This window comes from Protopterus annectens, chromosome 6.part1 (assembly GCF_019279795.1).
Source record: "Protopterus annectens isolate FY-2018-M chromosome 6.part1, PAN1.0, whole genome shotgun sequence".
Taxonomy (NCBI): domain Eukaryota; kingdom Metazoa; phylum Chordata; order Ceratodontiformes; family Protopteridae; genus Protopterus; species Protopterus annectens.
Window position 1 is genome coordinate 35,028,185 of NC_056738.1, and position 14,012 is coordinate 35,042,196.

At 39.4% G+C, this 14,012-nt stretch overlaps 1 protein-coding gene across 2 annotated transcripts in view; it reads left to right on the forward strand.

Annotated features, from left to right (window-relative positions):
• The window catches only part of IFT172 (intraflagellar transport 172), a 3,348,311-nt gene that overhangs the window by 79,313 nt on the left and 3,254,986 nt on the right, over positions 1-14,012 (forward strand). The window lies entirely within an intron of this gene.

Genomic DNA, 14,012 nt, shown 5'->3' on the forward strand with positions numbered 1-14,012 from the left:
AAATGAGAGCAGTCCTACTAGTATTGCATCCTTTTAAAGATGTTCTCCCCTAAGCATGATTGTGATACAAACAGGCAACATGTCAGTAGTCTGGTATATCAGTAAACAGGGGGAACTAGATCTTACCCATTGTGTCAAGAGGCAATGAGAGTGTGGCATGGGCAATATCATCCAGTCATTTTCTTATGGAAACGCACATACCGGGGAAAACCAGCGTGCTTGCAGACAGACTAAGCAGGTCCATTTTGATGCCTTACGAGTGGTTTGTCAGTCAAGGAGTGGTGGAAAAGATCTTACGATGATGATGGGGGCCAGCCATGCTGTGATCTTTTTGCTTCTCCCCTCAACAAGTGCAGCAGGTTCTTCTTCCTGGTCCCTCCACAGAGGGGAGAAACAGAGAGATGCTATTGTCCACAATTGGCCCTCTGGTCTCCTTTACTGTTAGCCACCATTACTGCACCTCCCCAAATTTCTACAGAAAACTTCCTGGTTGAAGAACACAGTCATTCTCATTACGCCCTTTTGGCCTCATCAGGTTCTGTTCCCATTCCTCTGGTCTTATCTTTGCTATCCACCTTGGAATGCATCTACATCAGTAACCTGGAATCCATGCTGTCTCCTGCCACAGTCAGTACTCCTGACAAAGAAGAGATTGCCAGCACAAACACCACACCACCCACATCACATAGCCAAGCACAACACACACCCACCTATGCAGGCATCCTGAATAAAAACTTACGTAAACAAAAGAGACCCCCAAAACACACTCAAACAGTCCACACACAACACCAAACACATCACACACAGTAGACAACACACCAGTGTGTCACATACACAGCTCATTAGGCATAACAGTAAACCAACGCAGCCCATAAGGCATAAGAATAAACAAAACATACTAGTCATTGGCGACTCAACAGTGAGACATACTGATGTCCTCCTCACTAGGCTTGACAAGGAGATGGTCACAGTCAGTTGTCTGTCAGGTGCCAGAATCCGCCACATCACACATGCACTTAAGTCTCTCCACAACAGGTACAAGTATGACTCTGTCATTGTCCATGTTGGTGTGAGTGATTTGAGATGTGCCTCCCTGAACTATATGAAGAGAGACTTGATTGAGTTGTCAGAGTATGTGTCCCAGGCAGGTATGACCCTAGCCCTAAGCAGCATCCTACCTTCACCAAGAATGATACAACAATACTAGCAAAAAAATTATTTATTCCAGCAATTGGCTTAGTTTCTGGTGTCTTTCCAATGGGATCCAGTATCTATTTGCCTGGATGACATGGTTGACAGGTCTCGATGCTTTGTCAGAGATGGCCTCCACCTGTCACCCCTTGGGTTCCGGATACTGGCCAAGGCTCTTACCTCCCCTATTGGGCCTTTTTTAGGCTACGTCCCAAAGACAAATCTTCCAACATAAAAGATCTGTCAAAAAGCAAATTGAAGGTCATGCTGCTTAACTCTAGGAGCCTTAACCTGAAAATATACTCACTGGAGGCTCTCCTCGCTCTGGAAGCTGCTGATGCCTGTGCGGTCACAGAAACTTGGTTCAGGGCTGCGAGGAGCACCCCAGCCTTACTGGGCTGTACCCCATTCCACACTTTCCAACCCGAAAATGAGGTCAGAAGGACTATGGGTGGTGGAGTCTCTATCATCATTAAGGACAGGCACACCTCCAGGTTGGTTTGCCAGCATTACGCACTGGAGTTACTCCAGGTGCAATTAACAATTGGCAAGACACCCATCCAAGTTATAGCCAGCTATAGACTCTCCTCCGTGACTCAGGACACCCACTCCTTCTACCTGGACCTACTTGTCTCCATCAAGGTACCCCATAACACCCTGATTCTTGATGACTTCAACTACCCCACCATAGACTGCATGGAGTATTCCTGCACTAATGCACTCACCCAACGATTCCTTGACTTCATCAATTCTAACACACCAGACCAGATTGTCAAATCCCTCTCAAGGGGGGATAACATTCTGGACTTGGATCTCACCAACATGGGTGATTGCTGAACCACTCCCATAGTATGTTCTTCCCTGGTGAGATCAGATCATCAGTCTGTCTCATTCAAAGTTTCTATCTCACCCCCCCCCCTGCCATAACCGGGCTAAAAAACTTCTCAGAAACTAACTACAAATTTCTTAGGGAGGGCATCAGTAGCTTTACACCACTGCCCCCCTTAGAGGATGCAGACAACTATGCTAAACAGTATGCCACTGCAGTATACAAGCACCTGTACAACTGCATGGACTCAGCCATACCCAACAGAACTAAAACCCGCTCCTCAAGAAACATAAACCTATCTGGCGGACATCCTCTATCAATAGGCTTTACAACAAAAGGAAGAAACTGTTGTCCAAGGGTAAAAAGGAACAAATTCCAACTTGGAGAAACTCCCTCCTCAGCCTCAACAAGCAAATTAGATCATTAGTGAAAACCTCCAAAGTCATTTATGAATTTAAATTTGCCTCAGAAACAAAGGGAAACCACAAAGCCTTCTTCAGTTATCTCAGAAACCTCCATGGCAAAGCCTAGGTTTATTCCAAATTAGTACTTAATGGTACCACTTACACTGATCCTGTTGAATTATCCAAGCTGATAGGTTTAGTGCAAACTTCACCCCTCCAAAGACCCATTCGACATCCCTGTTACTTGCCCCACACCTCACATCTCCATAGATCAAGTGTTAAAGGCCCTATCCAAGGCAAAGAACACAGTTTCCATGGACTTGATAGTATCCCAGGCTGTATTCTGCACCATCTCCATCAAGAACTAGCTTTGCTATTGAGCACCATATTCAACCACAGCCTAATTACAGGCTTCATTCCAGCAGAGCGAACTGCCATTGGTATCCCCTTGCACAAAGGTGGTGCCACTACCGACTCCGGAAACTATCTCCCCATTAGCTTGACAAGTTTCATCTTTATTCTGGATCTCATAAACAAGGACATAGGCAGTCTCCAAGCACTTGACCCCACCAAGTTCGGATTTGTCAGGGGAGATCTTGCCTGTTTAACCTGGTCAACTCCTTTCAGACTGTCACCAAGGCCCTGGATGAGGGAAAGTCAGTACATGCAGCTTACCTTGACTTGGCCAAGGTCTTTGACACAAATCCTCTCTCTGGCATCATCAAAAAGCTAACACAAGTTGGTGTAAATCCCTAGCTCATCGGGTGACTGTCCAGCTGGCTCACCGATAGGACCCACAAGGTCATAATAGGTGCCATCTGACAGCAGACCTGTCATTAGTGATTTTCCCCAGGGATATGTCCTGGGACCCCTAATGTTGGCATCTACTTCTCAGATGTCATGACTGTAAGTTGGGTGCTGTCATTGACTCCCCAAATGATGTTAACATACTGCAAGAGGGTCTCACAGCAACAAATGACTGATGCCAAAGTCATGGCCTTAAGTTAAATGCAAAAAAATGTATTATTATCATACCATTTGGCAAAAACAAGGCCCCTACTGATTACCACATTGACAGCAACCTCCTAAGCACGAGACCTGGCACTCGGGTTGACAACAGTTTCACATTCAACCGTCATGTAGTGGCAGTGGTTAGAAAAGCCTTTTACTTGGTTCATCTCATAAGTAAAGGGATTGCATCCAGAAAAAAGGAGATTATTACCTCTGTGTACTCCTCCCTCATTAGGCCTGTAATTGAATATAATGCCCCGTTTGGTATGTACCTCTCCAAACACCTGCACCAACTGGAAAGGCCACAGAAATACCAGACAAAGACAATCCATGGCCTCCATCACCTGTCCTGTGCGGACAGGCTCCAATCACTATCACTGTACTCGGTATCGTACAGATTGCTCTTAGGTGTTCTTTGTCTCTCCTACAAGGCAATATTGGACCCTGCCCTACTAGAAATGTTCCATATCCATAAGTCTGACTCCTCCTGCATTACCTGCTCAAAAAGCCTAGATCTAATATGTGACATCAACAAAACCTGCTGGAGAGACAGGTTTGTCTCCCAGGGGCTGCCCCATCTCTGGAATAGACTACTCCTGCATGCCAAACAGGGTATCTCGCTGACCCTCTTCAAGTGCAACCTTGATGAGTGGGAAACCCAAATTTGTCCCAGGGGTTCCACCTTTCTCCCTCATTGACAGAGGTGACAGATGCTGACTGATGTTTCATTTTTGGGGATAAACTCTTGGCTAGGCTTGTAAGGGCCTCAGGGCCATTAGTCTAATAACCTGTTATGATACTGGATTTGTGTTTACACCTTTTGTTTCATCCAACAGGGATGAAACATCTGGACATCAATGGCCTCAAGTTGACCGCATGGTTTCTCCAGCTCAGTGATGGCTATAGAGAGTCTAGGCTTTTCTTCCCAGTTCAAGATATTCTTTTATCCTCTCAAAAGCTTTCCACCAGGAAAATTTATAAAAGAAAATGGGAACGAATTTCAGTCTAGCCCCTTCAGAGAAGCTTGGACCCCGTCTCCGCCTCAGTCTCAGCAGTTCTCTCTCCATGCCACTCTCACCAGTTCTCAACTTTTTGGCTTCCTTTTTAACAACATGGTTTGTTACTGTACTATTAAAGTTCAATTAGTGGCCATTTCAGATTTTCACTCGGGTGAGAATTGTTCCTCTCTGGCTTCTTTGAAATTGTGCAAGGCCTTTCTTAAGGGTACCTTTTTACTCAGGCCCAAGTTAAAGATCCTACACCCCCTTGGGATTTCACTTTTCTGTTACAAGCTCTTATCTTGCGTCCTTTTGAGCCTTCAGCTAAGATTGATCTGAAGTACTTGTCCTTGGAAAACAATTTTTCTGGTCTCTATCACTTCTGCTAGATGAGCATCTGAACTTCAAGCCCTCTCTGTGAAATCTTTATACTTGACCTTCCATAAGGATAGGGCTTTGTTGTGAACAAACCCATCTTTTTTTTTTTTAACCTAAGGTGGCTTCTGAATCCATCCCAACATAAATCATGTCATTAATTTGCCTGTGTTTTTTCCAAAATTCACAGTCAAAGTAGAATACATCCTACATATTCTGGGCATACATTGGCAGCTTAGATTCTATCTGCATAGAACCAAAGATTTCAGGAAAATTGACCAATTATTTGTATCCTTCTCCAAGACCAAATTGGGTAAAGCGTTGTCTAAAGTGACCCTGGCTAAATGGTTGACTGATTGTATATCTTGTGTTTATAAAGAAAGAGTTTTTTTTCCCTACCTAAGCCCCCCAAAGTTCATTCCATGAGGTCTTTATCCACTTCATCTGCTTTCTGGTGAAGAGTGTCCATAGATGATATTTGTGTAGCTGGTGTTTGGATGAATGTTCATACCTTTATTGCTCATTAAAAGTTAGACATACTTTCCAGAAATAGGGCAGCATTTGATTCCACTGTAGTGCGCAATATACTTCCATGAGGACCACCCAAGGTTCACCTAGCTGGGGAACCTGTCCTATCAGTTGAGAAATTAATGAAAATGACAACATCAGATACAAAAATGATGTGCCTACCATAATGCTGCATCTGTGCTGTCCATTTTCATTCTTCCTCAACTCCTCACCTTCCAGCCCCCTTCCTAGTGAGACCTACGGGATGTCCATGTGGGAACCCACTTGTTCCCTGTTTAGGCTCCAGACTTCCTGTGTGCCTTTATCTTGCTTTTCCATAATGATATAGTGTGTGATTTATATATATATATATATATATATATATATATATATATATATATATATATATATGTGTGTGTGTGTATATATATATATATATGTATATATATATATATATATATATATATATATATATTAGTGTTTGGAGCAGCAAACTCGATCTGAGTTATATCAGGATGGTGGAGCATTCTGGGTAAAGGGAGGAGTTTGAGTGCTGAATCTGTGAGTATAGTGCAAGTGGCCAAGTCAGATCTGAGACCCACCAGTTGAGGAAGAATGAAAATGGACAACGCAGATGCATTGTTATTGTGAGTGCATAACTTTTGTGTAATAGCCTTAGACAACCATTTGGAAATAGACTGTTATTTTTTTATTTATTTATTTTTTTTAATTAAACTAGAAGCGTCTTTATTAAATTATCTCTCATGACATAGGCAGTCATACAGTTATATAAATGAAAACAAACCATATCGACATAACTTTAGTTGCAATTATTATACATCACATAATCCATCCAGTCACTGTCAGTCAAATATTACATAGCTCATTCAGATCCTGCCTTCTTTTAAACCTCATTCCTCGTCTGCAAGTATTGTTCCCACAGTTTACATTTTTTCTATGTAATTTCCTCCTACCTTTTTCTAAAGATGCCATTCCAGTTGTTTTATCTCTGTTACTATATTCACTACTTCTAGTAAAGTTGGTTTAGACTTTGATTTTCATTTCCTAGCAATTGCTTTTTTGGCAGCCCCCATAATTAGACTCAGCAAGGCCTTACTATGTCTAGGTAATTCCAATTCTGTATCGTAGCTCAAAACATTTTCTTAGTAGTACCAGTTTGCTGAGCCAGTATTTCTGATAGAGTAGTCTGCAGAGAATTTTAAAAGTCTACCAGCTCATTACACCACCAGAAAATATGTTCCCATTTACCTCTTTCTTCCCCATCAGACCTCCAACATTTGCTGTCTACCTGAGGAACAATTCTTTGGAGTCTACTTTGGGTGTAAAAATACCTATGGAAACACTTCCAAGTAAAATCCTAAATCTTCTAGACTTTGTTGCATATTTGGGAGACATGCATATACATCCGCCATTATTTCTTTATGAATTGCTTTTCCAGCCTCTCTTCCCAATCTTTTCTAACGTCCTCTGATTGGTTTTTATAGTTATCATGCAATATTTTATATGCTGTACTAATTATTCCTTTTTTAACAGCATCTGCTGTTTTAGGTTCTACTAAAAACTCTACCAGTGATAGTCTTTCACTTAGGATCCTCCTATTTCTTTCTCTTTGCCTGTACTCTGATATCAGTCCTTGATAGTGAATGCAATCTCTAGCCTATAGGTCAAATAAATTATTGACCTCTTCCCATTCCATTACCTTTTCCTCTCTAATTATTTGCTCCCAATACCTTCGTTCATTTGCCAGTTTTCTCCAATAAATTCCAGCCCCTATTGTCTGTATCCTTAATTGCAGTTGCCCCTAGCAGCAGAATCTCCTTTCTCCATTAATGTGTTGGCTTAGTTCTTAGAATATTTTCTACTACTTTATGAATATAATGTTATGTATGGTTATTATTATTATTCTCCTTATGGATCTGCATCCAAAATCCCAGTCTCTCCTTGTTTCTTGAACTTCTCCTCTGTTTCATCATCATCCCTTTCCACTTTGAATTGTAGGTCCTACCTGGGCTATGTATAGGAGCCTAAACTATGTAGCTCTGAAATACCCTTTCTGGTCTGATAATGCCATACATCCTTGTTCATTTGGAAGAATCAGCTTACCCCACTTAACTCTCCTAGATAAAATCCATCAGCTCTTTATTAATTGCTACCCACAACTTCTACTCTGGTTGATAAGAATTTGCCTGACCTGTGTATAGAACTAAAGGGACTAAAACATTTTAACTATCCATATCCATAAAATACAGCTTCCAGTTTCTCCGTTTTTGTATTATCTTCTGTTTATTCTTTTCCCACATATCCTTGGTTGCCACACCAGAATCCTTTTTAATCGATATGTGTAAGTACTTTATTTTAGCATGTCTGCATAAATATGAATATTGCTGAACCAGTTCCTTTGTGGGCACATAATTTACAGCTATTGCCTTTGTTTTAGATTCATTAATTTTGTATTCCCCAAAAATTTGAAACTGTCTCAAAATGTTCATCAACACTGAAATGTCCTTTTCTGGTTTTATCAGATATAAAATAATATCATCTGTACATAGTCAGCTTTTCTTGACTACCATGCCAATTATATCCTTGAATTTCTGAGTCCATTCTTTTGTTTACCAGTGGTTCTAAATATAATGCAAATAACAAAGGGGAAAGAGGACATCCCTCCCTTGTTCCTCTGGTCAAACAGAAATTGTCAGAGAGGAACCCACTGTAATTTTCACCTCCGATCCCTCAAATATCCTCCTAATCAACCTTATAATTTTATCAAGGAATGCAAATCCTTCTGTTCCCTCTTCATAAACTCCCAACTTACTCTGTCAAATGCTTTCTCAGCATTAGGACCTACCAACAACGGTGGTATTTTCTTACACTCTGCTTTCCTCTAGATCATGAATGTTTTGCTAATGTTGTCAAATGTTTGCCTCCCCTCTACAAAACCACATTGATCCATATCTGTCAGTTTTGGCATCACCTTTGCCATTATAGACATAAATGCTTTATAGTCATAGTTTAAGATTAAAATGGGCCTGTATGAAGCTGGGCTGGATCTGATGGGTCTTTACCCTCTTTATGTATTACAACCACCACCATTTTCTTCCAGGATGTTAGTGCTTCTCCTCCTCTTAAAATACTGTTTAACAAAATCTTCCAGATCCTTATCAGTTTTTCCCTTCTAGCTTCCAAGCTTTCACAAAAATACCATCTTTTCCTGTGGGCTTTCCTGTGAATTAGTTATACATTACCATTTTTATCTCATCTCCTTGTATCCTGTTAGTAATTGAGTCTCATCTACCTCTAACCTTAGCATACTTGTATTTTTTCTTAATTTCTATATTTCTCTGCTTTATTCAGACTTTTATAAAATTTTTGAAGTATTCTAGCACCTGTACAGGATCTCTTGTTATCTTCCTTGTTATGGACTCTCTAAGCTTGGTGACAGCCTTTTCTACTTTCTGTTGCCTGAGTCGTTGTGCTAAAAGTTTGTGTGCTCTGGGGTTATTATAAAAAAATAATTGCTTAACAGCAGTCTTTCTAAACTCATGCATATTATGAAGCTAATCCATTTATTTTCTGTTTAGCGTTCTGCAGCTTCTCCTCTTCTTGTTCTGTAAGATTCCCCCTATTCTGCAATACTTTTAACAAAATTTTTCAGTCCCTCTAAACAATTCTTTTTTCTTCTTAACTGTATCTCTCTTTCTGTTATTTCCACCCTGTTATTAAACTCTACTTTAATTTTATCCCATTCCCTACTCACTATATTTTCAGAAGAAATTTCAGTCTTCTCTAATAACTCCTGAATAATTTCCACTACATATTCCTTAAATGCCTCTGTTTTCAACAGATAGGTGGAAAGTCCCAGTGTCTTATTTTTACCCTACATTTTTATTTTGGATATTATTGGTGCATGATATGAAGTAGATATGGGATGTGTGTCATAACTTTGAATTAAATGCACATGTTTCTGTGAAATATATGTTCTGTCTGGTCTAGGCCACTTTTTGTATTTTGGTTAATAATATATAAATTCACTGCAAACTCCTACTACTAAATTCACAGCTTCTGTGCCAAATATTGTCATAACATTCTTCAAAAATCTACCTTCCTTTGCTACATCTCCACTGCTGCAAATCAAATTCTAGTTCCCACCTGTAAGTAATATTCCCTGATGTGAAAGCTGATCATTTCTCCCAGAATTTTCTTAAGCTCCATTATAGCAGTTTTCGGGGGTTCCTATGAGTACAACGAAAATGCATTATGTCGAATGCGTTTTTCGTTGACACATGTAGAGCGAACAGGCAAAACAGCGAAGCGGCTGTTCAGCGAATTCTTTCCCTGAGAAAGAAGTCACTTGACTGCTTCATTGTTTTGCCGTGTTCAAAAGTGTAGTGTGGCCCTTGTCTGGTATAGCTCCCAAGCATGATTGTGCAACAATTACTGACCTTGGGGTTAGGGTGCGGGTTAAGGTAAGTGCATATGTATGAAAGTGTTTACTGTTTTATATTTTGTGTTAAATGTATGGTTGAGTTATGTGTGTATGTGTTTTCAGTTGTTTACTTTTGTTTTGGGGGGTAGAATTAGGGTTAAGGTAAGTGTGTATGTGTTTGGAGCTGTTTATGTAAATGTGTGAGAGTTATTGACCTTAGGGTTAGGGTGCGGGTTAAGGTAAGTGCATATGGTTTAAAATGTTTACTGTTTTTTTTTTTTTTCATTAAATGTATGTTTGGGTTATGTGCATATGTGTATTTAGTTGTTTACTGTTTTTTTTGGGGGTATAATTAGGATTGGGTATGTGTGTATGTGTTTGGAAGTGTGTAATGTGTTTTTTTTTTGCGGAGGTTGGAACAGGGATTTCTTTCCCTAGGAAAGAAATCGCTGTTCTTTGGATTTGACATTTTCAGCTGAAAATGTGTCGATGTAACATCATTCGCCGTTTTAAGCGTTCGATGTTGCAATATAGACCCGTTTTAGGTGTAGTATAAATGCACGCCAGTGTTTTCTTCCTTCTTCTTTGCCAGTAACCCCTTAGTACTACAAATCTACTATTATTATCTTTTTTATCCTCTTCTATCACTATTGGATCTCCTGTTGCGATTACTATAAGTACTCCTCTTTTCCTTTGTCCCTGGTTTTCTGCTGAATAACTGTTATGAAAACCTTTCCTTATCAAGTTCACATGTTCACTTCTTTCCAAATATGTCTCCTGTAACATACCCTATTTGCACTCTGCATTCTTTAATATGTTCACTACGCTTTCTTTTTTGTATATATCTGTGAGATTATTTACATTTAAAGGTAATATAGAAAGCATTTTTATGTTAAAAAGTTATTATTCCCACCCTTTTGTGTGTGTAACAGCTTTTTTGTTATGTGTGTAATTCCAACTTTTGTGTTACATGCATACAGTAATGTTTGTCCGGTTGATCTTTTATACAGTTGTCTCTTTTCATATCCATTTGAGCCTATGTCACATCCTAAAAAACTTTTTGTTTTATTGAAAGCTCTCAAACATAAAAAACAAACACACTCCCAATACACCCCTAAAACCCATTAACTTAATACTAACGCATATAACTATGTACATCTTCAAATATTGAAGTTTTACCCGCCTAATAGGAACAATGTCCTAGACTGACAGCCACACTCACAAACTTGTGTTAACCTAAATGGAAGGTTGTCCATGCTAAGATGTGTGGTATAGCCTGTGCTTCTCCTAAGTGCTGTTTGGCTTTGTCTTATCTTTATTACTGTCCCAGATAGGGAAAAAAATGAATGCTTTCAGAAAAATTATATCCTAGCCAGAGAAAAAAATAAGTATTCTGTTTTTATTGCTCTTTATCAGATTGTCTCTATGTAGACATGAGAACCAGATACAGAGCTGCTTCTAGAAGCTCTCCTCATTTATTTGCTAGACAGTGTTTATTTTTATTTATTTGATTTCTCTTAAAACCGAGTACTAGATCAAGCCAAGGATCTTAATCCAGTCATTCCCCTATACAAGAGTAAAAAAAAGCACATCAATTTTTCTTGTATACTGCTCTTCTGACCAGGCTTTTCTTCTTTTTTATGTTGCAGTGTCTACATTTCTTAAAACTGAACAAGGAGAAAAAAAGAAGGGAAAAAAACTGGGGGACCTGTTTACTTTAGTATTCCCATTACACTTGAAAACAACTGAGAAAACTTTACATTATAGCATGTAGATTATATCATGCTTTATAAACACACGACTATTGAGAACAAAATTTTGTTTTTACTTACAGTTAATTCTTTCTTTCCTTTTCCCCCTCCAAAATGTTCTTCCAAGCATTAATGGCATGGAGCGGGGATATGCTTTAGTGTTCCTACAAGTTTACCAGAGTCAAAAAAGTCCAATATTTTCAGTTTTTTTGTTCTGCCATGTTTTACAAATATAATTAATGCCTTGTAATCCCACATTTATCAATTTCTGAGTTGCTGCTTTTATTCCTGTTGATCTCCTAAATCCATTCTCCGATTCATTTCATTGTACTCCCGATTCTTTTATTCCACTCTTGCGCTTTTTTTTCTGTCTTTCAAGCATTTTCCTTTGAAACATTGGAAAGGGTTTCATTGGCACAGTCTCTCTGTGATCTTTATTACCAGAAGAACAAGAAGCAGAATCTCCTTTTGTTTCATAGCTTACATTTTGTTGGAAAAACTTTTGTATTTCCACCTTTGCGTACTCTGCATCAAAAAATTATGTTGTCCATCCAGGAAAGAATATTCTAAAAATACCTGTGTACAACAACTTGAATGTCATACCTGCTTCTTAACATTCCTTGATTAGTAGAATACATTTAGTCCAGTTCTGCATGTGGTACAGTGAGTAATCATTTTTCCACAAATACTCTACTGCCTCCCACTTTTAGTACTATGTCCTTCTGTCACAGTTTTGTCAGAATCAACTCCTCCTGCTCCTAGGATTGCATCTTTACTATTAAAGGTCTAGGTTGCTTTCTCATGGCCAGGTTTGGAGCATACACATTATGTGCCCTTTCATTTAACAACTCCTGCTGTGGAATACCAGTCCAGTTGCTTATTTGTACTTTCATAAAATTAATACAGTCTGTTCTTTCCAGCTTCTCTGGTACAGTAGAAAATCTCAGATCTCCCCTATGTGCTCTGTCCTCTAATTCTTGAACAGTCTCCTATTCAGCCATCATTTTCTTCATTAAAACCTCCGAGTTTTGCAGTTTTATCACCTCATCTAAATATCTTTTTAAAGCTTCCTGCATTTTTCCAGCCTTATATTATTTGAGTTGATGTACTCCTTCAGCGTTTCATTTATTTTATTTAGCTCAGAGTACATTTGACTTATTTTTTCCTGTAGGTTACTGGAAGTCACGTCTTGGCTCAAAGCTGAAGCTTGCACTGCTCTTTGCTGAATAGCTGCAGAATTTTTCCTAATCAGTGATTTTTCCTCATTCTTTGTGGTTGATTTTCTTTCAGATTCTCTGTATTTATTTTTTGTTGGCATCCAGGCAGTGGACTTACTAGCCATTTACTGAAATTTACTCAAAAATATGAGTTTGCTGGCTGCCTCCTCTGAGTTTTTGTTTTCACACTGGGAGAGCTGAAATTAAGCTGTTGCTCAATGTAAGTCCTGGAAATAGTGTTTTGACACAGGTTGTACCATATGTATTTAGTTCAGTCAAGATAGTATCCGAGTTGTCTGTAGACAACCAGAGTATGGAGTATTCTTTCCGCCTCATTTTTGGGTTCTGTAAAAATGGGGAGATGGCTAGTTTGGCTTAAAGTAAACTCAGATACCACTTTAGGCATAAAAGAAGACTTAATTCTCAATAAAACCCTGTCCCTGTGAGAAATGGGACAAGGTTGACTCACCATAAGGATTTGCAACTCCAAAATCCTTCTTGCAAAAGTCAGAGCAGTCTGAGAAACTGTTTTCCATGTTAAGAACCTCAAATCAGCCAGGTTAGTTGGTTCAAATAGAGTAGGTGTTAACATCTCTAAAACCAAATTAAGATCCCAAGGAGGGCCCCCCGGTTTTCTTGGAGGCCTGCTATACAAAGCCCCTTTCAAAAACATCTTGACATGAGAATACATTGAAAAAATGAGGATGTATGAGCAGACATGCTGAAATGGCCGATAAATGAACCTTGATAGAGGAGGAAGAAAAGCCATAGGGTAGTAGCTCACACAAGTATTATAAACCCAGAGAACAACTAGCCCTGATATGTTGCTAGAGTGAACTAGAAAACATTTTCTATTTGCTAATGCATGGTTCTGTAGTAGTAGGCTTTCTTGCCTCCATTAGCACCTGCAAGACCCTATCATTCAGGCAGTCAGTTGAAGTTGATTGATGTGGGTTGTATCAAACACCCCAGTTCTTATGTGAGTAGATCCAGTATGCGTGGAATCTTGTGGTAATTGTCCCTGTGGTCTGAACGTGGAGGAAGTCACCACAATGATGTTGGGGGATTCCTTCTGAATCTTCAGAAGTACCCTGAATATTAGTAGAAAGGGTAGAAAAGCATAGAGGAACATTATTTTCCAAGGAAAAGAAAAATCATCTGTCTTCCAGGCCTTCTTACATGGAATATTGGAGCAGAATCTTGCCAGCTGATTGTTCAGAGAGGAGACAAAGATGTCTACTTGAGTAACTCCTCACATATGTATCAAATCTTAGAAGACCTCATG